The 24527-nt window shown below is 36.5% G+C and overlaps 1 long non-coding RNA gene across 2 annotated transcripts in view; it reads left to right on the top strand.

The window, feature by feature from the left end:
- Positions 1-10456: 10456 nt before the first annotated feature.
- LOC141275857 (uncharacterized) overlaps positions 10457-24527 on the top strand; it is a 65680-nt gene continuing 51609 nt past the window's right edge. The window contains exons 1-2 of one of the 2 annotated variants that reach the window (XR_012324324.1): positions 10457-10521; positions 10660-10864. This is a non-coding gene — a long non-coding RNA (uncharacterized lncRNA). Of the gene's footprint in view, positions 10522-10659; positions 12480-24527 lie in introns of those variants that run through there. The other variant, XR_012324325.1, reaches the window with a different exon arrangement.

Here is a 24527-nt window from a genome sequence, read left to right as displayed (position 1 = left end):
CCCTAACACCATACACAAAAATAAACTCAAAATAGATTAAAGACCTAAACGTAAGACTGGACACTATAAAACTCGTAGAGGAAAACATAGGAAGAACACTCTGACATAAATCACAGCAGGATCTTTTTGACCCACCTCCTACAGAAATGGAAATAAAACCAAAAATAAACAAATGGGACCTAATGAAACTTAAAAGCTTTTGCACAGCAAAAGAAACTGTAAACAAGACAAAAAGACAACCCTCAGAATGGGAGAAAATAGTTGCAAACGAATCAACAAAGGATCAATCTCTAAAATATATAAACTGCTTATGCAGCTCAATATTAAAAAAAAAAACAAACAACCCAATCAAAAAATGGTCAGAAGAACAAAATAGACATTTCTCTAAAGAGGACATACAGATGGCCAAGAGGCACATGAAAAGATGCTCAACATCACTAATTATTAGAGAAATGCAAATTAAAACTACAATGAGGTATCACCTCACACCAGTTAGAATGGACATCATCAGAAAATCTACAGACAACAAATGCTGGAGAGGGTGTGGAGAAAAGGGAACCCTCTTGCACTGTTGGTGGGAATGTAAATTGATACAGCCACTATGGAGGTTCCTTAAAAAACTAAAAATAGAATTACCATATGACCCAGCAACCCCACTACTGAGCATATACCCAGAGAAAACCATAATTCAAAAAGACACATGCACCCCAATGTTCATTGCAGCACTATTTACAATGGCCAGGTCATGGAAGCAACCTAAATGCCCATCGACAGACAAATGGATAAAGAAGATGTGGTACATATGTACAATGGAATATTACCCAGCCATAAAAAGGAATGAAATTGGGTCATTTTTAGAGACGTGGATGGATGTAGAGTCTATCATACAGACTGAAGTAAGTCAGAAAGAGAGAAAAAAATACTGTATATTAATGCATGTATGTGGAATCTTGAAAAATGGTACAGATGAACTGGTTTGCAAGGCAGAAATAGAGACACAGATGTAGAGAACAAGCATATGGACACCAAGGGGGGAAAGCGGGAGGAGATGGTGGTGGTGGGATGAATTGGGAGATTGGGATTGACATATATACACTAATATGTATAAAATAGATAACTAGTAAGAACCTGCTGTATAAAAAATTAAATTAAATTTAAAAAAGAATTGAACATCATCTGAAAATACAACCTTTATTTGTTTATGCACTTATTATACATGTGATTTCCACCAGGGGAGGGGCTTTGTCTTCTTCACAACCTTATTCCAACCACTTAGCGCAGGGTTGGCAATGAGTAATCACTCACTGTTGAATAAAATCAACAACTAATGACCAATGTTTGTTTAGTGCCTCCCACATATCAGAATGTATTTGTTTGTTGTTTCAGACTGTAGATAAAATGACTGAAGTTTCTAGAGAATAGGGCCCAGTGTCTCTGTCCATCCTGAAAGTAAATGCTTATGCATTAGGGACATTCCACTCCACATTTAGATTAAGAGCAGAACTGGGATTCTGTCAGGCGGCCCAAACTGGCCATAATTAGTCTGCAGAGGTGGAAAAGGACTGTCCATGTAGTTTTGCTCACTGCATTCATCTAGACTCTAAGATCATGCATAAAACATGTTTGCTTTAACTTTGCACAAAGTTCAGTATGCTGGAGTTTGAGGGAAATTCATCTTTCAGACAGGTGGTTTCCAAGATTATAAAATTGAGCACAGGTGACTAAAGGGGTTTGCTTAAGAGGGGGAGGAAGGATTCTTTAGTATTTTTTACGCCTGCCCCTCTCCTCCTTTCCCAGAAATGGTGCTTGATAAAGAACATTAATTAAGTGGGTACTCTATGGATGATGCAGATTATTCCAGAGGAAATAAATGCAGTGTATAAGTTAATCAAAAGAATTTCCCCCGCATTGACTTTACCCCTTAGCTCTTTAATTAGCTATTCAAGAGCAGCGCTCCTATACATGTCTAAAAATAGACAGACGCTTCCTCAGGAGAAAAGTAAGGCAACCTGTTTTCTCTGCATTTCAGTAGTGCAGATTTGCACTTTAATTTCATAAAACTGATAAAAAAACTGAAAAAAAAATTTGCACTTTAATTTCATAAAACTGATAAAAAGTTTGTATATTTTTTTTCTTTTAAAAGTGTACATCTGTAACAGAAAAGACATGCCCAGAGGCTTTACTCATGTAAAAGCATAGTATTATATTACGTTTGCATAGAACTTTGTAGTTTGCAAAGCTCTTTAATATAGATAATGTGACTTTTCTTCCTCACATTCAAGTAGGTGATGTTAACATTAAAAAACAGTTGTGGGGCATCCTGATCCCATTGGCACTTAAACTGGCAGCCCCTCCCATCCTAGTGTTTCTGGGAGTCCCAAGGAGATGTTTGACCTTGTCTCACAATGTTGTGTGTCAACTACTGCTACCACAAGAAGCCCTTTATTTTCTTTCTCATCTGTACTGTATTCTTTTGTTAATGTTCTCCAGATTACTTTAAAAATGCCCACTAGTGCCTCTGTGAGAATGCTAATATCCTTGCTGACCCTTGAGGTGCCAGAGGAGTGCTGTGATCTCCATGGAAGTGGACAGAATGCTTTGCTTTAACATATTTTATGCTACATTTTCTCCGCTAATTCTTCCACCTTCAGGGACACTTATGCCAAATACATAGATTCTTTGAGCAGGCCCCCCCATCAACTCACAAATTATGCTCTAGCACTGGATCTGATTGAGGCCCAAGTAAGAGTCTGCTATACGTTATTTCATTAGGTTTCCATGACAACTCTATGAGATATTTAGGGTAAGACGTTTAGGTGAGGTTTATTATTGGTTCCATTTTATGTATTAGAAACTAAAATACAAGGAATTTGATTCATTTTTTAAATTTTTAAAAAATAATTTTAAAGAATTGTCAGGTTAAAATAGGAATGAGATACCTTTCTACTTACCTACCCCCACATCCTTTTTGTTATTTCTTTGTCTAAGATCAAAGTCTCCTTTTTTAAGTTCCTCATGCAAACTCTTTTTTTTTCCAGCTTTATTAATGAATAATTGACAAGTACACAGGTAATATCTAATTCTCTTTAAATGAGAAAAGCTGCCCAGGAAGGAATGAATTTTATGTGAGTGGAGGTTTGGAAGCAGAGACTGGAAGGTACAATGGAGTGGTCAGATACCAGATGGAGAATATGGACTAGATGCATCTCTAAAATCCCTTTCCAATCCTTTTGTGGTCAATAATCCCACAGCTAAAACCGAAATCAAGTGAACAACAATGTGACTCTGCTAAAGGAAAGGGAGAAGGTCTGGACTTTTATTAAAAGAGGGGTGAGGAAAGCACAAAGCAAAATGGTTGATGAAATCTGAGAGAAAAATCAGAAGAAAGGCAGAGGGAGGAAGTTTTCAGTTTAGGCAAGAGCAGCAGGGTCTGGAAAGAGTTTGTGGATTACTGAATCCTTTCAAGTTCAAAGGCAGAGAGCTGGTGACCTGACATGAGGTCTTCTATAGCTGTTGGAGTTTGAAGAGGGGGCAGGAATAATGCCAGTCAGCGGGAGATGGGTGGGATCAAAGTCTTGAGTTAAGAAGCAGCTTAGCCCCATAGAGGCATCTCAACCCTCTTGCATTTGGTTTCAGCTCCATGTCCACACCTGGGAGCAGCATGCCCCTAACAGACACCAGGGTGATAGTGCTGGTAGTGGTAGAACAGACCTCTCTGCTACATAAGAACCAATCAGGAGAAACCAGTCTCACGGGAAAGAAAAACTAATGACAATTGTGGGACATCCAGAAATCTCTTCTCTGCCTTAGTTTTGAGTAAACATAACTCAAAAAGTTCTGGGACAAAGAATTGTGACTTGACCATTGACATAGGCCATTGGCCTGTGTCAGAACTATCTGTTACTCTGCTACTTTCTATATATCTATTTAATTGGTCCTTCCCCACAGATTACTGTTCATTGATCTTACTAAAGGTTTTCCAGCATCTGGGTTTTCTGTATACTTGTTTTCCCTAGGACACTGGAGCTCATTGCCTTGTGCGTGTGAGTTGGTAGGGAGTTACTTAGTTGCACATCATCTTTATCCTGAAGTGACCTTTTTCTTAGCTTTGACCCATGGACCATAAACACTTACACTGCTAGGCTCTTGAACCACTAGGATGTGAGGCTCTGTCTGGCATCCCATACAGATGGCTTTGCCTCATTTATCTCAGGCTTGGAAACTGAGCATTCTAATACAAACACCCTTATGCATGATGTAATATTTATTTTAAAATTGTATATCTTTTTTGCAATAAATAATAAAAAAGTGAGTTCAGACAGCCTTAATAATCTAGTTAAGGCTTGCATCAGAAAAGAAAAGCAGGGCTTCCCTGGTGGTGCGGTGGTTGAGAGTCCACCTGCCGATGCAGGGGACACGGGTTCGTGCCCCGGTCTGGGAAGATCCCACATGCCGCGGCGCGGCTGGGCCCGTGAGCCATGGCTGCTGAGCCTGTGCGTTCGGAGCCTGTGCTCTGCAACGGGAGAGGCCACAGCAGTGAGAGGCCCACATACCACAAAAAAAAAAAAAAAAAAAAAGAAAAGCAATTTTTATTTCCAGATGGGTAAATTGAGACAGGTTAAATGTTTTCTCCTGATAACAGCAAAAAGTAACAGAGTTGGGAGTATAACTCTGCAACCCTGATTCCCAGTTCTCATTAATAAAACACAGTCAACACCCTGCTCCCTTGCTCTGATTGCTAAATTTACAGACCCCAATTCTCCCATTAAATCTAAATTGTATTTGTATTTAAATCTAAATTGTATTTAGCATTTCCATCAGAAAGCTTTAATTTTTAAATTATTTCTAAGAGCTCTGAGGAGAGGTTATTGGCATTCTATCTTGAGAGCACAGGAGAAAAGGTATTACAAAAGTTAAGTGACAAACCACAGGACACAAACAGACTGCTATTGCCAGAATAGACAGAAATTCATAGAAATTCATTCTCTCTATTTTTGAATATGAAAATTTTCTTAGTGAAGTGTTTAAAACAATCCTAAAATCAAAATATGACAAAATATAGAGAAAAACTGAGTATCCATTTGCCCACTAAGCTTACTCTTTAACTTAATACCTTGAATAGTTAATTATCTTTATCTAATTCCTATGTTTTCGAAACCTGTTTGGCCCTACCAATAGGCTAACATGCATATAGTGACTATAATATGTTGAATAACTCCAGGATAAACAGTAAAGATTTGAGCTTACACAGTCTTGCTATATTTATATGTGCTAACTATTGACATCAATATACTCTTAATTGCTGAGTACACATGAGATCACTATTTACTGCGAAAGACACTGGATAGGATTGAAAGGAAAACATCATGATAAAATTGCCCAGTAATTCAAAATGTTAGCATGTGACTAGGAGACTGAAAACACCACCAATGCATTCAGAAATTTCTGTTCCAATGCAGAGTGTGAGTGAAGATAAGATAAAATTCAGATTTTAATGCAAGAAAGTAAATAAGACTATAGATTTCACCAGGACTCGGTAAGTGAAACTCTCAATTAGAGTAGAACAATTAAGGGATAGAATTTGTACAAAATGTAGAAGGAAAGATGGGAAAAATCTTTTACATGGGTACATATCCTATACAAGATATGTATAATAATTTCAGAAATTTAAGCAGGGAATGACATAATTTTCATAGAACTGCATGGCATATGATTAGAGGGTGGAAAACAGGAGTCAGAAACCAATTTGGAGGATTTCCAGTGATGTAGATGAGAAATAATAGATGTTTAAACTAAGGAAGAGACCATCTTTGAGAGATAATTAGGAGGAAGAATTAAGAATGTGAGACTTCAAAGAGTCTACCCTAGAACAATGGGTGGATAGTGGCTTCATTTACGAGGATAGAGAATGTGAGAAGTGAAAAAAAAAAGACTTTGAGAAGACATTTAGATTTAGAAATTTTGCTTTGATATCTTTGTGAGACATTCAATTTAAAATGACCACCAATCAATAGGAAAATCATGCCTGAACCTCAATCAGTAAGTCTGGGAAAAGATATTCATAGTCCTGAGGTTTTTGTTGTACAAAATAACCTGGAGATACTGTTCCATGTGGGAAGAGACTCATGGATTGAACATTGGAAATTCCACATGTAATCAACTAGTCACATCTTTGTGATTAGTGTTTTAAAGAACTAAATATAGCACTAAAACTAGGTATATGCCAAGAACTTAGGAGCAGAAAAGGAAATTGAGTTGACCCTTGAACAATGCAGGGGTTGGGGCACTGACCTCTGCTTAGTCAAAAATCTACATGTAATTCATAGTTGGTCCTCTGAGTACACTGTCCCTCATCCTTGGATTCAACCAGACTCAGATTCTGTAGTACTGTAGTATTTACTTTGGAAAAAAGTCCATGTATAAGTGGACCTACACAGTTCAAACCTGTGTTGTTCAACTGTATTTTGTTTTGCAGTCTGTTCTGGTAAATTAGGGATGTTTTCCTTAATCTTGGAGGATGTCTTCTAAAAGAGAAAGAAGACTTAACCTAGGTAGCTTCAAAGGCTTAATCCAGAAAAATGAAATAAGGAAAAACTGTCTAATAAATTGAACTGTGCCAAATAAGACAGTTTGGTTAGGCAGAAAAAACTTTCTAGACACTAAAGCTGTGTCTGACATACAGGCAACACACAGTAAACATTTGTTGAATGAATAAGACTGATCACTTTGCTGAGAGTTGTAAATAATGATGAAATATTGAATGAGGAGTTCCCTAAAATTGATTTTTGTCCAGTCTTATGTATCTAATATTTTACATTGAATAGTTCTTTGGTCCATTTCTTTGAGACCTTTAAATGTAAAGACTTATCTGAAGATAAGACTTCCCTGTAGATATAGCTCCATAAAATTAGCTTATCACCCTTTGCTGAGAAAATAGTATATATAAATATGCTGGAGTCTACTTTGTCAAACATAATCTGTAACTCTAATAAGACATTTGCTCAGAACTATCACTTTGCCAATATCTTTACTTTGAACATGGTTGGCTTCCTAAATATTTTTTAAAGACTTTATTTTTTAGAGCAATTTTAGGTTTACAGTAAAATTGAGAGAAAAATACAGAGATTTTCCATTTACCCCCTGCCCTCACACAGGCATAGCCTCCTCCATTATGAACACCACTCACCAGAACGGTGCATTTTTTTACCAAGGGTGAACCTACATTGACACATTATAATCACCCAGAGTCCATACTTACCTTAGGGTTCACTCTTGGTATTGTACATTCTATGGGTTTGGGCAAATGAATAATGACATACAGCTGTCATTATAATATCATACTGCCCTGAAGATCCTCTGTGCCCTGATTGTTCATCTCTCACCCCTGCCTCACCCCTGGCAACCACTGATCATTTTACTGTCTCCATAGTTTTGCTTCTTTCAGAATGTCACATAGTTGGAATCATACAGTATGTAGCCGTCTCAGATTGGCTTCTTTCACTTAGATATAGGCATTTAAAGTTTCTCCATGTCTTTCCATGGCTTGATAGCTCATTTCTTTTTAGGGCTGAATACTATTTTATTGTCTGGATATAGCACAGATTATTTATTTACCTGTTGGAGGACAATCTTGGTTGCTTCTACATTCTGCCAGTCATGAATAACTGCTGTAAACATCTGTGTGCAGTTTTTTGTGTAGACATAAGTCTTCAATTCCTCTGAGTAAATACCAAGGAGTGTGAATGCTGGATCATGTGGGAGGAATGTTTAGTTTTGTAAGAAGCTGTCATACTGACTTCCAAAGTGGTTGTACCATTTTGAATTCCCACCAGCAGTAGAGGTTTTTTTCAGTATTTTAAGATTTTGTTCTTCTTTCATTTAAGTTTCTCCTTTACTATTGTTGTATCCATGTAAAATTATAGTGATGAACATGGCTAAAACATTCATTAATTAGCCCATCTCCCTGGATTTGGGCAGAATAGTGATTAGATAATTTTGGATTAATGGGGTAATAAAAATATACATTACAGCAATTTTGTGACTTCTTACTTTTATAATTTGTCAGTTTTATGCACATTTAAAAGTGTGAAGTACATGGAAGCATGTATTTTCTTTGCTTCATGACCTCATCTCTAACCTCTGTGGTTTAATTTTGTTTTAAAAAGGTACTAGATTACTTCTATATACAACTTAAAACATATGTGTAAATATCTCCTAATATTAACCTGTATGTATCAATCAAAATTTGTTTCATTTTATCTTCCTTTTTTCTTACTGATGATCCAATGTATATTTTCTTATTTTATTTTTTATGAAAATGCATTCACATTTTAGATTCTATATATTTTTCTTTATTAAGTTTTCAACATCACTAAAATGCTTCTGAACTTGAATGGTGTTTATCATTCTCAAAAAACATGTTTCCTTGTATTCCACCTCTGGGATCTCTGAGAGCCAGTATTAATGTGTAAAACACATTTTTTTTTTTATTGCTTTACAGAACCTTCTTTATCTTTAAAACATGGTACAACCTTATTATGCTTCCCTGATGCAATTAGGACAGAATATGTGAAAAATGTCAACATGAATAACAGTTGAATGTTTGGCAGTGAACATGTGCTATAGTCATTTTAGGGGCAAGTCTAAATTGGAAACTCTAGTTAGATAAAGGTCAGCTTTCCTAAATAGATGAGTCAATGTAAAGAAGCAAGAGCTTCTTCCATAATATTTATACTATAGTTAACATATGTAAGCTATTTTTTCTTTGAGTTCTATGTGAAACTTTGTAGTTCAATATCCTACCTAACATACTAATGGAAAAATAGAAATAGCGTATATCTCATTTGAATATGCATAGCACAAAGTATAAAGGGGCCTCCATCCCTATCGTTCAGTTTGATGGTGGGAATACATGCCTTTCTGTTCTGTCCAAACTGATCCAAATACTGATCAACTAGTTATTACCAAGTATTTACTTTGTTCTTGGAATTTGTGGTGAAAGTCTGATGCCATCAATTAGGATTATAAGGTAATTGGTCCAGACAAAGGTACTAAAGAGATAATCAGTCCAGATTTGATTTAACATATATTTAACACCTATTTATTAATCATTTCCTATATACTACATATGTGAAGAAAGAAAATTAATATGTTAGTGCAACCCAAAGTATTAGCTGTGGGTAAGAGATGGTTTTAGGTGACATGTTGAGGTAGTATTAAATGACAGTGGATCATACACTGGGCATGCTCTTTTTACTTCTCTTCCAAACCTTCTGATTATCATCAAAGAGAATATTCAATTTGATGCCCCCATATCTTTAGCTCTTCTCTAGACAAATTCTCTCTCTCTCTCTCTCTCTCTCATGAAAGCGAGGGGCATCAATCTAAGAGCTCAAGGTGGAGAACAATATTACAATTTAATAATATGATTTTACTTTGTCATTTTTATTTTTGGGCTTCCTCTCTTATTAGAGTAAGTGATATTTTTTTAAAAGATAAGTCGATTTAAGTGAAAAAGCAAAAAGTTCAAGTTGAAGGAACATTAACAATACATGTAATATACCATTGCAGCAAAGCTGGTAGATGGTTACACAAATGCCTGGAGATGGTAAGCACTGGAAAGCTATATCCTATGTTCTTGGGCATCACCATTTAGATTATTTTTTTGTGGGGCAAACTTCTATTCCTGAATGTTACCTATATTATGCCGCTAATCTAAATACTCTGTTTTACACTACTGGTTATATGGGGACAAAGATCATTGCCATCCTGTTAGTTTATTTTAAGGTTTATATGAAAAGACAAAATTAAGAAAAAAAAATTGAGAGCTAGTCACTGCCTCTACTGCATTTTTCATCAAACATGAGAGCTGAATGTGCCCCATGAACTTGTTCTACGATGCACAGCACTATGGTTGTGCGTTTTAAAACAGTGAGCTTTGTGTCTTGTTTGGTTATAAAATTACTAAGTCACCATACTTTGGGCACTTTCAGAGGGTAGATATGGCAACTTTGGATAGTACAGTATGGTACAGGTTAGATATACTACAGGTATGTATCATTTCAGGTTATGAATGTGCTTCTGAATCAGGAACTGGCAAAAAAAAATAAGCAGTTAACAAATCAGGTACTGATTGTGGTTTTCTGCTCCCCATAATCAGAAAGAATAGTGGCCTTTTGTTTGTTTATTACTATTATTTCTTTATTATGAAGAGAATGAATGGCAGAAATGAGAATCAAACTCGGAAACCATGATTCCTGGAGCATGGTTTTTTCACTCATAGCAACAGCATGAATACCCTCAGGCAAATGCCACAATCAGACTACAAGAAACAAGAGAAATCCTGGACTAACAGGAAACTAAGCTGTGTGACCTTTGGCAACTCATTTAACTTGTTGGAACCTCAATTTCCTCAGTTGTCAAATAGAAAAGTTAATATTTTCCTTGTTTGTCTTACAGAGTTGCTGTGAGGCTTAAAGAAAATGCTGAAAGATATATGAAATTCTGAACTGCCATGCAAATGTAAGGCATTGTTATCCTTATATATTACCTCTTTCACTCTTTTGTGATGTTGATCATTTTCTCTACCCTGCTCCTTAGCCCATGATCTTTCATATGTGTTCCTGTGTGTCTATGCTTCCTATTTCCTGATGGATGCAGAAGCTTGACAGGCTGCCATGAAGTCATTGGTATTTGGCAGAGAGCTCTCTCCTGTCCGCATCTTTGCTGGGACTGCCTCCGAGGGACTCTGCTGGATTTACTGCCTTGGGCAGGGCTCCGTTAACATCATCTGTTCTCCTGTTGTCATGAAATAAGAGAAGCTAAAGTTCAAGACAGAGAAGAGTCAAGATCCCAGAGGAATTTGGTGAGTACTTCTTCCTTGCCCTGGACCCTGGTGACATATGGATAAAACTAGGGGTAACGGTAATTTGCAAAAAATTTCATTCAACTTTCCTGATCCAACTCAAATTTCATATTCCCTCTGAAGCCTTTTCTGATCCCCCCAGGCAGAAAAATAGATCCTAGGTCTTGTGTTCTCATTGCACTTTGATAAAACCTCCATTATGACACACACTATGATATATTGTACCAATTTCATATTTTTAAGCTTCTCTTTTGCAGCTGATCATCTAGAGAGAAGAAATCTGTCTTATTTATTTCTATCACCTCAGTACCTACTCTGCTGTATAATAAGTAGTCATATTTTGGGGGGAATAAAAGAGTGGGAAAGACAGAAGAAAAGATTAAAGAGAGCGAAAGAAGGAGGGAGAAAGAAGAATAAGTGAATTTTCCTTATTCTCTGGAATGGATGATTTTGTTTGCAGCATCCCTAAATCTAGAGCTGTAATTTAAACCTAGGTTTTAGCCCTAGAATATTTAGCAAGGATATATTATTTTCCTAGGTGGTAAGATAACTGTGATAACTTGGTCAAAATGTTTGTTTCTTCCTTAGAATCCATTTTGACTACAGGCTTTTTTCTTTGCTTTTAATACTCCCCCAATTTTTTTTCTTAAGTAAGTGCTGTGTATGTGACATGGTAAACATATATAAATGGTATTCTCAAAATGTTTTAATCAGTTTTGCTTTTGCCTATGAGATTATTTTTGTTTTCTAGCTCCAAAATGCCAAAAGAAAAAACATAGTGCATTTTTTGAAAGTCTAGACAATTTTGCCTTTTGATTTGAGGTCTGGGCACTCATCTTATTCTTGTACTGCAATTAGAATCAAGCAAATCATTAAGCATGTCTAAGAGGACATCCTATGTGAATTTAAATAGCTTATATTTCTGGTTCACTTTTCCCAATTTTAAGCCACTGCACCACACGTAAACAGGCCTATCAGGTCAAGTGTTTACCTAACAAATTTCTTGCTATATTTTCTACTGAGATAATCCTATATGATTATGAAAGAAAAAAAGAAGGAAGGCAGAAAAAGAGGGAGGCAGGGAGAGAAGAAGAGAGGAAGAAAATGGGGAAGAAACTTTTTACTTAGATTTTTACAACATCTACAGTAAATGTTTTGGAGACAAGGCCATGATACTGGTAGAAAAACAATCAGAATGGAGAAAATCCTGCACAGATGTAAAAAAAATCTAAGAATATTTGTCTTTCTGCTGTGCTCTAAGAATCCTTAAGAAACAGCCCTATTTATTATTTTTTCTTTATTGTACAGCATTCACTATCAGCGATCTCCATTGCATTTGATGTTTAAAAGTTGCTTATTTTCCTCTTGAGATTTTAGTACAGTCTCATTAGAAGTGATCTTATCAACACTGAGTGATGGTCTTCAGAAGAAAGCTAGCATTGTATAAATACTGATATTTCACTGAGATCAGAAACCATGTATTTTTCAGCTTTTTATCTTAGGGCTTCATAAAGTGGCTGGTATGTGGGAGACATAAAAAAGCATTTGAAGAAAATGCATAAATGATTGAATGACATATGAATGAAAAAATCAAATTTAAAACAAAACAAAACAATAGCCTAAGTATTTAATTTAGTTGGGAATCACAAATGTTTACTGTGTACCTGTCATGGTTTACACACTGAATTCAACACTGTAAATTATATAAAATTGGTAAGTTTCTGATCTTCAAATAACAGTTTTAATATCAGTCACATATTCTATCATGACAGAATCAGCATCAGTTTTGGCTTAATTGTTATAATTGTGACATTATGCATTGGTTACTAAGAATGCCATGATTACCCTCACTAACTAGTTTTCTGACTTTTATCCAGTTTGCAGAAACTCATAGAGGAAAAAAATCTTCATGTGATGTGTAAAACTTTGTACCCAGGACAATTTAACATTCTTTCATTGTTACTAGCAGAGTTTCATATGTTTAGGCTTATCTTTTGCAACTGGTCCTATGGAGCCTGAAGTAATTTCATTTTAGTTTGAAAATAGTTCAATTTTTAGTCCCTGACTGGTGAAGAACCAGATATCAAGGTGCACAATTAGGATAATGAGCCAAGTTGAAAGTAACATTCAAGCTTTCATTCACTTAACTGTGACAGAGCAAGCAAGAGGCAAAAAGTAGCCCTGGCTCCTCGGTGTTCCATTTCTCTTTTGCGGTACGTGGGCTTCTCACCGCCGCGGCCTCTCCCGTCACGGATCACAGGCTCCGGACGCGCAGGCCCAGCGGCCATGGCTCATGGGCCCAGCCGCTCCGCGGCACGCAGGATCCTCCCGGACTGGGGCGCGAACCCGCGTCCCCTGCATCGCCAGGCGGACTCCCAAACACTGCGCCACCAGGGAAGCCCTTCCATTGTTTTCTGTGGAATGCACCAGGCAAGTCAGGTGGATTAGCACAGGCAGGGGAATCTTCTTACTGTGGAGGAGCCTGGACAGAAGGTCACTGCCTTTTTATAGACCTGTGTGCGTGGTAGTGGCAGGGGGTGCTGGTAAGGGATGGGAACGGAAAGGTACTAAGTTAAGTGGAGAAAAGTACCTCCGCCAAGGCCCTCAATAAGGAAGTCTCTGAACTGAATGGAGGTGCCTGAATTAGGAGTACAGATATGTATATGAGCATGTCTGGCTGGCCCAGGGATGGGGGGGCTTGAGTCCTTGACTATAACTCCCTCCAGGACTGCAATGCACAGGCTATGCACCAACTCTGGTGTGGGGAAGGCAGCTTCGTCCCACGAGGCCTGCAAGGAAAAGCTTTGTAATTGCATATGGTTGGGCCAGAAAGATCACACATGGGATTTGGCCTGGCACCAGCTCCTCACTTCCCCACCATCTTCCCTCTGCTCTTCAGCACTGGGGAAGCATCCACACTAGCTCCCTCCTGGTAGTGTCACTCTGCCTGGAATTCTACAGCATCTGGCTCAAAAATATCATTCCTTTCAATGCATTTGCTATCTTTCAGACACTTGATCTCATGGTCAATTACCCTCTGCCTCTATTAACCTTCATTTCCACTTCTAATCAGCCATGTGCCACAAATAACAGAATAAAGTGCTATCCCTGAGTTCCCTCGGTACTGTCCAAAATTAAGCCATCCTCACCTGTCGTCTCTTGCATTGCTTCCTCTCAAGCACAAAAATTGTTTTCCGTGCATATTGATATTTTAGAATATTGTTTTCCTAAAGTATTAAATGAGTCCCCTTCTGGCCAAATGGTATTTTTTGTTGCCAACCCAGCTACCTGAATTATTTTATTATTCTATTGTCGACATCTTCTCTCACCCTGACCCACCCCTCTCTTTGCATTCCAGTACCGAGCCCGACATTATCCTCACATTCTACTTTCTCTGCTCTGTTCCTGCTTCTATACTACAGTGTTTGCTGGAGCCATAAAGCTTGGCTTACCAGAGGTTTGTTCTGTCCAACTACAACTTGGCCGTGGATATTTGCTTGGCAACTGTCTGTTCATCCCTCATTGGATTTCTGGCTCCCTCTCTTCAGTGGCATATCCAGCCTTTAGACTTCTATCACTTTTCTTTCCCCCACCTCTCCTTATAGCTGTCAACTTTCTTTTTCCTTCAGTGAGATGTGAGCTCACCATCTACATCCTTAGTACCCCTTGTATATTGTATATCCTTTATAATTCCCCTATAAGAGAAAAACCGCAATAATGTAGTGTAGCATAATGGTAAAGAACATGGAAGAAAATATAAGACACTATAATTCACATCTAAATTAAAATCTAATATGATGAAGTAACAGGATCTGGACTTCTACTCAAGTAAAAAACAACCTTGCAAAAGACCAAAAAAAAAAAAAAAAAAAGAGAGACAACTATATGGAAAAATTGTTTTTAATACACTGGAATTAAGTTACAAAAGATTACCCATGAAAGACAAGAAACAAATGAGATAAGCCCTATGATTTCCTAAGCTTAGTGCCTTGAGAGAGTTTCAGGCTCCAGCTGAGGGAGAGAGAATTCGGGTAAAAACCAGCTGACTCTCTGAGTTGAAAAGATGAGTAGTTAGTTCAAGAAAACCAACAGGCTTGACAGAGTACCAGAGAGCTGCATGAAGAAAAACCCTTGAAATTTACAGAAGGTCCCTCTCAAGTATTCAATCATGAAGTGATCAGTACATGCATGTGAAAAAACAACTTGAGGCTGGAGAAAAAAGGGAACATTGCCTCTATACTCATGCAGGGCTGGGAATAGTACCTCTTTCCACCAGCCTAAATGGAAAAACTTACAGGGCATTGGTAGAGAAGTCAAGAAGGTCTTTCTTTAATAGTGGGGAATAATTAACAAAATATAAAGGGAAGATTCAAAAGAATCAAATTGTTTTTAAGTAACTAAGCTATATTTCACAATAAAGCTCAAAGATATTTATGAGAACAAAAATATCTGGCACATAAAAAGGTAAAATTCACAATGTATGCACCCAATCAAATATTGTCAGGTATGAAAGAAAGCAAGAAAACCTGACCCACAATGAGAATAATAAAAAAATTGAAATGAACCCAAAATAGACACAGATATTAGAATTAGTAGACAAAGAATGCTAAGATAATTATTATAACTATACTCCATATGTTTAAAAAGTTAAGTAGAGACATGGAAGATATAAAAAAGACCAAAGTCAAAAGAATGCCAAAGTAAATGAAAAGAGCATCAGTGGGCTGTTGGGACAACTTCAAGCAGCACAATATGCAAATGCAGAGTTCCTAAAGCGAAGAGAAGGGAGGTAAGTCTACAGATCCAAGCTCAATGAATCTCCAAAACAAGAACCATGAGGAAAACGAAACCAAGGCATATCATGATCAAATTCCTCAAAACTTGCAATGACAAGGAAATTGTAAGATCAGCCAGATGAAAAAAAGACACATTTCATACCAAGGAACAAATTTAAGGATGACAGCAGATTTCTCCTTGAAAATAGTGCATGTGAAAAAAATATAGCAACATCTTAAAAGTATGGAAATTTAAAAAAAAGTCAATCTAGAATTCTGTACCCAGCAAAAATATATTTTAAACATGAAGGTGAAATAAATGCACCTTCAGACATACAAAAGCTGAAAGAATTCATTACCAGCTGACTCACAGCACAAGAAATATTAACGGAAGTCCTTTGGGCAAAGCAAAAATGATACAAGTTAAAAATCTGGATCTACATGAATGAACAGCACTGGGAAGGGTAACCATGTGGGTAAATATATGAGTGTTTTCTTATTAAATCTCTTTAAAGGATATTAACTGTTGAAACAAAGGTAATAACAATGCATTGTGGGTTTTATTACATATCTGTAAGTAAAATGTGTGGCAACAATAGCATTTAGGCCAGAAAGAGAGAAATAAGAGTATACTATTCTTAGATTTTTATAATATGCATGAAGTAGTATAATATCACTTGGAGTGTACTGTAATAAATTAAGGATGTAACTCTAAACTGTTATGCAATCACTAAAATATTTTTTAAAAGTTACAGCTAATAAGATAATAAGAGAAATAAAAAGGAACCTTAAAAATTGCCCAGCGGGGGGGGGAAAAAATTCCCCAGTGACTCCAGAAGAACACAGAGGAAAGGAACAGGGAGAAATGGGACAAATAGAAAACAAATAGCAAGGTGATCAACTTAGCTATCTCAGAAATCACATTGAATGTAAATGATTTAAATATCCCAGTTTAGAGATAAAGATTATTTCAATGGTTAAAAAAAAAAAGCCAGACTCAACTATATACTATTAGAAACTCACTTAAAATTAAAATTTAGCACAAATAAAGTTCCAGACTCAGATGATTTCACCGATAAATTATAACAAGTGTTTAAGGAAAAAAATATCAATTCAATACAAACTTTTCTGGAAAATGAAAGAAATACTTTCAAACTCATTGAATGAGTAAGGTCAGTGATAGATGTTATTGCTGTACATATAAGGGATTGATCAAATCTACCTGGGATGATTAGGAAACCTTAAATTTTCTTCCAGTAAACCTTGTTGATTTTACATTTCTTTTCATTGACAGTACAATGCTATACCTTCAAATAATGCCTAATATCTTTCCTGTTAGTACTATAAGAAGTATATTGTAACCAAAGACAATGACTAGCAAAGGAATGCATGTTAAATGCATCATGAACAGAGTATCAGCTGTGAATGCATTAAATATCTGTAAAATTATTCTAAAATCTTGATTTATTTATCATTTTCTGAGAAACCTTTTTAAGGTTATTGTAAAAATGAAGCAATTTTTCTTGATAGAAATTTTGTATATCATTTCTTTAATGCAAGCTGCTCCAATTACCATTTAGCTAATGAATCCTTCAAATTTCATTTGCATAATTGGTGCCAGTTTTGACAAGGGGAATTTATCCTGCTGTGATAAAAGCATCATCGGACTCACCAACAGAGTGATGATTATTTAGTTTGAAATCAGCATGGACATGCCACTGAACAGACAGCCAGAAACACTGGCTTGTCATTCTAGGTTTCTAAAGTCTTAGCTTTCTTTCTCATTACAGGACCTGGGACTCAAAACATGATTGATTATACTGATGTTATAACTAGTGATGAACCTTTCATTTGACTGGCATCTTCAGATGTACTAAAAGCACTGGTCTTCAAAATGAACTACCTTTTTTTCAAATGTGAGGGCATTTTTATATATTGCTATCTATATAGTGGTGACCCTCAATTCTCTATTTCTATAGCTCCAACTTTGCTCCTGAGCTCCATGGCCATGTATTAAATTGCCCACTAGATACCTTCACCTGAGTGTCTTGTATTATGCTGGCTCTGTGCTAAACATTTATCATACGTTATCTTATCCTTACAACAGTCTGGAAAAAGAGATATTATCATCTTTATTTAGAGATGACAAAAGTCAGGATCACAAGTGAATTCCCAAGGTCATGCTGGTAACAGGGGAAGGACATAGGATTCAAATCGAATAACTCTGAGTCCAAAGCTATTTTATACTGCTTCCAAGCTTATATTACATCTTAGACCTAATCTGACTTAAAATTGAGTTCCTAGACCAAATAATATTAAGTTTGAGATCCTACCTTTTAAAAAAGTACTCCATATTGATGAATAGCACAGAATTCCTTCAGTCAAACAAGTATGCCTCTGCTTTCCTCCAGCCCAGTAGTGGTTAATAACAGCAACCAGATTGCAAAGGCTGTGTTTGGGGATTTTCTTTAAGTAGAATGTAGCCTGATTACTTGGGGAAATAAAGCAGTGATAGGTGAAGCAAATTACCAGACAAAATTAATCTAAAAATGATCATTCTCTCAGACCCGAGTATACTTGACAGTTAGTACAGACCTCTACATTACAACTAACGCAATTCAAGATGATTACCCAGGTATGAAAAATTGATTCAGACCATCTAGTCTTTGGTATTTTGATCTGCTTTGTGTAAATACAACCAGATTCCCATATTTTATAAAATTCACAGGTCCATGAACTATTACTGAGTTTGATTATTATGGTGAGAAGTCAGAGGATAAAGCCAAGCTAATATTTCTTGTTTCTTATTAAATATCATGAAACCCAGTTTCCTCCTGAAATTGCTGTGTGGATTAAATGTGATATGACAAAATCAGTGAAAGCAGTGTTTCCTGTATAACACAATTAGTCACATGTTTCTATAAAGCAGAGGTTCACTAATTGGTTTTTTTTGTTGATTTAGATAAGTTAATATGAGAGTCCTAGCCACTACAGGATGGAAACTAGCCATTATTAAAAAGTGGAGGAGGGCTTCCCTGGTGGCTCAGTGGTTGAGAGTCCGCCTGCCGATGCAGGGGACACGGGTTTGTGTCCCGGTCCGGGAGGATCCCATGTGCCACGGAGCAGCTGCGCCCGTGAACCATGGCCACTGAGCCTGCGCGTCCAGAGCCTGTGATCCGCAATGGGAGAGGCCACAGCGGTGAGAGGCCCACGTACTGAAAAAAAAAAAAAAAAAAGTGGAGGAATATGTTAAAAAAAAAAAAGAAAGAAAAAAGCAGGAACTTACTAGAAATCAGAACTCCAGTAGTCAGGGGAATTTCAGGGATTTGACATTTATTAAGTACTGATGATGGTCTGGGAAGAGTATGAAAAATGTTTAATATGCTTTGTTACATCTATCCAGAAGGATTTACTGAGTGCCTACTGGGCTGGTCCAGGCATGATGCTAGTTAAGAAGCCTGTGATTTCAGTGCTATTTTGTCCATTTTTCCCCCTTGCAAATAAACTGAACATTGGAATTCTAAACAACTTGCCCAGGATTGTACAGTCTGTGTCAGTCAAAACTTAAACCTGGGTTTATTTGACTCCAAAGCACATGTTCTCAAACACTGTGCAATTCTATGTTCTACATTCATAAAAGTTTCTCTTACCAGACAGTGAACTTAGGGTAAAACACATGGCTTCCAGAACGGAAATAAATTGGGGTTTAAATTCTGGTCCTGTTGTCATTAACTTACAATCATTGGCAAGTCCAGCCTCATAGCCCTCAGTTTCTTAATTAGTTTAATGAGAAATAAAACTCCCAGTTTATCTGGTTTGCAGTGATGATTACAGGAAACAATGTATGCAAATTGTGTGGCATATTATCTTGTACTCAGAAAAAAAAATATTATTATATTATTTTAAAAGATTGGTGACTTCTTCATTTTTTATTCTCAGCATCTAGCACAATGTCTATTATGTTATAGATACTTAAGAAATGCATGTACACTCAATAATGAATAAAGGAGTGAATAGATGCATATAAAGCATCCAAAAGGCTATATACCTCTCGCAATAGTTTTCTCATTCAAAGTCAAGATATGCTTATCTGTTCTTGCTTATCTGTTTGCTTCTGAATGATTCCTGCTTTGAGGTAATATTAATAATGCTTCACCTTGTAGTTTTAAAAATATGTCATGCCAGAGCATGTAGCAGGAACTGAGTAGGCACAAATTACATACAAACTAGGACAAGAGAAAATAATCCATTAATCCAGAGTGTGAAATAACTCTGTTATTGGATCAAAATTACCAGAGGTGATTGAAGGGCTTCTGATTTTATAAAATAATGCATAGAAAAATATACTTTAAAAAAATTTCTCAGTCCTTCCCAACTTGATATATAGATTCAATGCATTCCGAAACAAAATCTCATCAGGTTATTTTGTGGATATCAACAAACTAATTCTAAAGTGGAGGCAAAGACCCAGAATAGCCAACACAATATTGAAGAAGGACTGATACCACATGATTTCAAGACTTACTATAAAGCTGCAGTAATCGAGACAGTGTGCTGTTGGTGAGAGAACAGACAAATATTGTTAGATGAAAAGAACAGAATAGAGAGTTCAGAGACAGACCCACTTAAATATTGTTAACTGATCTTTGACAAAGGATCAAAGGTAATGCAATGGAGCAAAGATAGTCTTTTTAACAAATGGTGCTGGAACAACTGAACATCCAAATGTAAAAAAAAAAAAAAAAGAATCTAGACACAGACTCTTCACAAAAATTAACTCAAAATGGACCACATACCTAAATGTAAACTGAAAAACTATAAAACACCTAGAAGATAACAGAGGAGAAAACCTAGATGACCTTGGGTATGGTGATGCCTTTTTAGATACATCAAAAGATATATCAAAGTCATGATTCATAAAAGAAATGATTAATACACTGGACTTCATTAAACTTAAAAACTTCTGTTCTGTGAAAGACAGTATCAAGAGCATGAGAAGACAAGCCACAGGGTGGAAGAAAAGATTTGCAAAAGACATTATCTGATTAGGACTGTTATCCAAAATATATGAAGAGCTCTCAACAGTGAGATACTACTACACACCTATTAGAATTGCCAAAATCTGGAATACTGACAACAGCAAATGCTAACGAGGGTATGACATGACAGGAATTCTCATTCATTGCTGGTGGGAATGAAAAGTGGAGCAGCCACTTTAGAAGACAGTTTGGTCATTTCTTACAAAATGAACATACTCTTACCATAGGATCCAGCAATCACACTCCTTGACATTTACCCAGAGGAGTTGAAAACCCATGTCCACAAAGAAACCTGAACATCAATGTATATAAAAGCTTAATTCATAATTGCCAGAACTTGGAAGCAACCAAGATGTCCTTCAGTAGATGAATGGATAAATAAACTGTGACCCTCCAGACAATGAAATGTTATTCAGTGCTAAAAATAATGAGCTATCAATTCATGGAAATACATGGAGGAAGTGCATATTGGTAAATGAAAGAAGCCAATCTGAGAAAGTTACATATTTATGATTCCAACTATATGACATTCTGGAAAAAAAAAAAAAAAAACTATGGAGACAGTAAAAAGATCAATGATTGCCAGAGGTTGAAGGGGAAGGGGAGAATGAATAGGCAGATCACAGAGAATTTTTAGGGCAGGGAAAATACTCTGTATGATACCATAATGATGAAATACATGTCATTACACATTTAATCAAGCCCATAGAATGTACAACAAGAGTGAACCATAAGGTAAATTGTGGACTTTGGGATTATAATGTGTCAATATAGGTTGATCGATTGCAACAAATGTACCATTCTGGTAGGGGATGTTGATAGAGAGGCTATGCATGTGTCAGGGTAGGGGGGTATATAGGAAATCTCTGTATTTTCCCCTAAATTATCCTTGAATTTAAAACTACTCAAAAAAAGTATTTTTAAAAATCTATTAAAAACTTCTAATACATAAACATGTTTGGAGCTGTGCTTGAAATGGATTCTCTAACGCAGAGATTAAACAGAAGTTTGCACTGTAGCCAAGGTATGATAAAAAAAAAAAAGAGTATTCAGATAAGCACAGAATTGTTTTAATACAAACAGGCACAAAATTATGCATGGAGGAATTGAAACTAAAATATACTATTATTTTAGGAAATGGGTATTTAAATTTAACTGACATATTATTGGGAAATATTTGTATATTACCTTTAGTGTAAAACATGAGAACAAAGATAATGAGACTGATTTTATTTTATGGTCTATGGAATTGATGATATTATTTTATATTGCTGACATGGGTTTTTGAAAACTAAGTAAGAGAAAAAAGTTTAAAATATCTAACTTATGTTCTATTGCTTTTACTGCAGGGCTTAACAAATTGTGGTAGATTGTTGTTCAAAATATTCACTCTCTCCTCTCCATGGCTTATATGTACCAGACCCTTTGCTTTGGACTCTGCCATGTGGCTTTCTTTGCCAGTTCCATACCTGTGTATTAAGATTAGGGTTGCAAGACATAGCAAATAACAATACAGGATGTCCAGTTAAATTTGAAATTCAGATAAGAAATAATTTAGTTGAGTATAAGGATGTCCCAAACATTGCATGAGATGTACTTATGCTAAAAAATACTTGTTGCTTATCTGAATTTCAAATTTAACTGGGCACCCTGTATTTTACTTGGCAGCTCTACTTAAGAGCCATTGAATGCTTTTGCTTGTCCTCTTGCCACTGCCATGGAGAGAATATATGTGCCCTGGTAAGCCCACTTAATTCCAGGAGGTGGAAAAGAGGTTCATAGATCAGATCTATTCTTAACCTGTGAATGAGAGCTGCTCAACTGAAATTTATCTAGATCAACTGATTCTTTACCCACCCATTCAAACTACGGATGTGTAAGCAAAATAAATACTTATTGTTGTTTGTCACTGAAATTTTTGTGGTTGTTTTTTATATAGCAATGGCTGACAGACACACAGATTTTAAGAAAATAAAAGGAGTAAAGAGCACATTGGCATAATTATCAAAAAACACAGAATCAATAACTTTTGTGACTGTTTTCTAAGTTGATCAAAGGTTTCATGGCAATATACTCTATAGTAGATATTTTAATTTATACCCAGATAAAATTTGTTCATTTAGTAACACAGAACAGTGTACCATCTCTGTGAGATTTACAAATTATTGTTGATTGATTACTGGACTGAATCTTTTCCAGATCACACCTTTCTTGTTCTTACCTGTTTTCTACCATGCATAGGCCAACTGTTAACACTTACGAGCCTCATTCACTTATCATTTTATTCAGTGGATATTTACTTAGTGCCTTGTTATTACTGCTTAACAAATTAATTCAAAATTTAGTGGCCTAAGACAATATTTATCATCTCACAGTTTTTGTGAGTTAGGAGTCTGGGAATGGGCTGGCAGAGTCCTTTTCTTCACGGTTTCTCATAAGCTACAATGAACATGTTGGATAGATTGTATTCATCAAAGGACTCAACTAGGGAAAGATTCTGTTTCTAAGGTTATTCACTTAGCTGTTGGTAAGATTCAGTTCCATATGCGCTGTTGGACTGAGAACTTCAGATTCTCAGTGGCTATTGGTCAGAGACTTCCCTCAGTTCCTTGCCACATGGGCCTATCCAACATGGCAGCTTATTTCATCAAAGTATGTAAGCCAAGAAAGAAATGGAAAGAGAGAAGACTAGCAAGATGGAAGTCAAACTGTTTTATAAACTAATCACATAAGTGACATCACATCAATTTTTCCATATTCTATTCATTGGAAGCAAGGTACTAGGTCCAGCCCCCACTCAGGGGAGGGCATCACACAAGAGTATGACTACTGGGAAGTGGGCATCATTGGGATCTGTGGTAGGTTGAAAAATGCCCTTCCCCAAAGATATCTGTGTCCTAATTTCTAGAACTTGTGAATGTTACCTTATGTGGCAAAATAAGAACTTTTGCAGATGTGATTAAGGATCCTGAAATGGGGTGATTGTCCTGGATTGTCTGGGTGAACCCTAAAAACAATACATACATCCTTATAAAGGGAGCCAGAGGGAAATTTATACATAGAAGGGAAAAGAGGATATGAAGATGGAGCATAGAGTGATCTGAAGATGCTGACCTTCAGAATTGGGGTAATGCAGCCACAAGCCAAGGAATGTCAACAGCCAACCAAAACTGGAAGAAGCAAGGAATACATTCTTCCCTAGAGCCTCTAGAGGGGTATAGCACTGCTGACTTGATTTTGGCCCAGTGATACTGATTCTGGACTCATGGCCTCCAGAACTGTGAAGTAATAGTTTTCTGTTGTTTTAAGCCACCAAGTCTGCGGTCATTTGTTACAGCTGCCACAGAAAACTAATATGGGGTCTTGTCAGAAGCTGCTTACCATAGTGCCATTATATGTATCAGTGTATTGTTCAGGAGCCTTTCAGTCTTTCATATTCAGCTAACAGAAAGTCATACTTAAACTAGCCTAAACAAGAAACATTTGTTTCAATTACTATCCACATTTAAGACTAAAGTAATGTCATACATTTTCCTTCATGGTTACTTTTATACTTAGGCAGAATAAGAACCGTTGGCAAAATGCGGTGGCAAGATGATTGACAATAGCTCCCGCTTTGCATCCTCTTCTTATAAATCTGAGCCGAAAGAGTAATTCTTTCCTCCAGATATACCCCCATAAACCCAAGAGTAATTCTCATTGATCATGATTGTGTCATATGCCATCGATGAAACAAATCTGTCTGTGTTCAGAGGTATGTGATGGTCTGATTTTCCAGGCTGGTTCCTATATCTCCCCTGGGCATGATATTAGCTCTACAAAGCTCATGGATTAAGAGGAGAGGAGTGA

This window comes from Tursiops truncatus, chromosome 1 (assembly GCF_011762595.2).
Source record: "Tursiops truncatus isolate mTurTru1 chromosome 1, mTurTru1.mat.Y, whole genome shotgun sequence".
Taxonomy (NCBI): domain Eukaryota; kingdom Metazoa; phylum Chordata; class Mammalia; order Artiodactyla; family Delphinidae; genus Tursiops; species Tursiops truncatus.
This window is presented reverse-complemented; position numbering and strand designations above follow the sequence as displayed.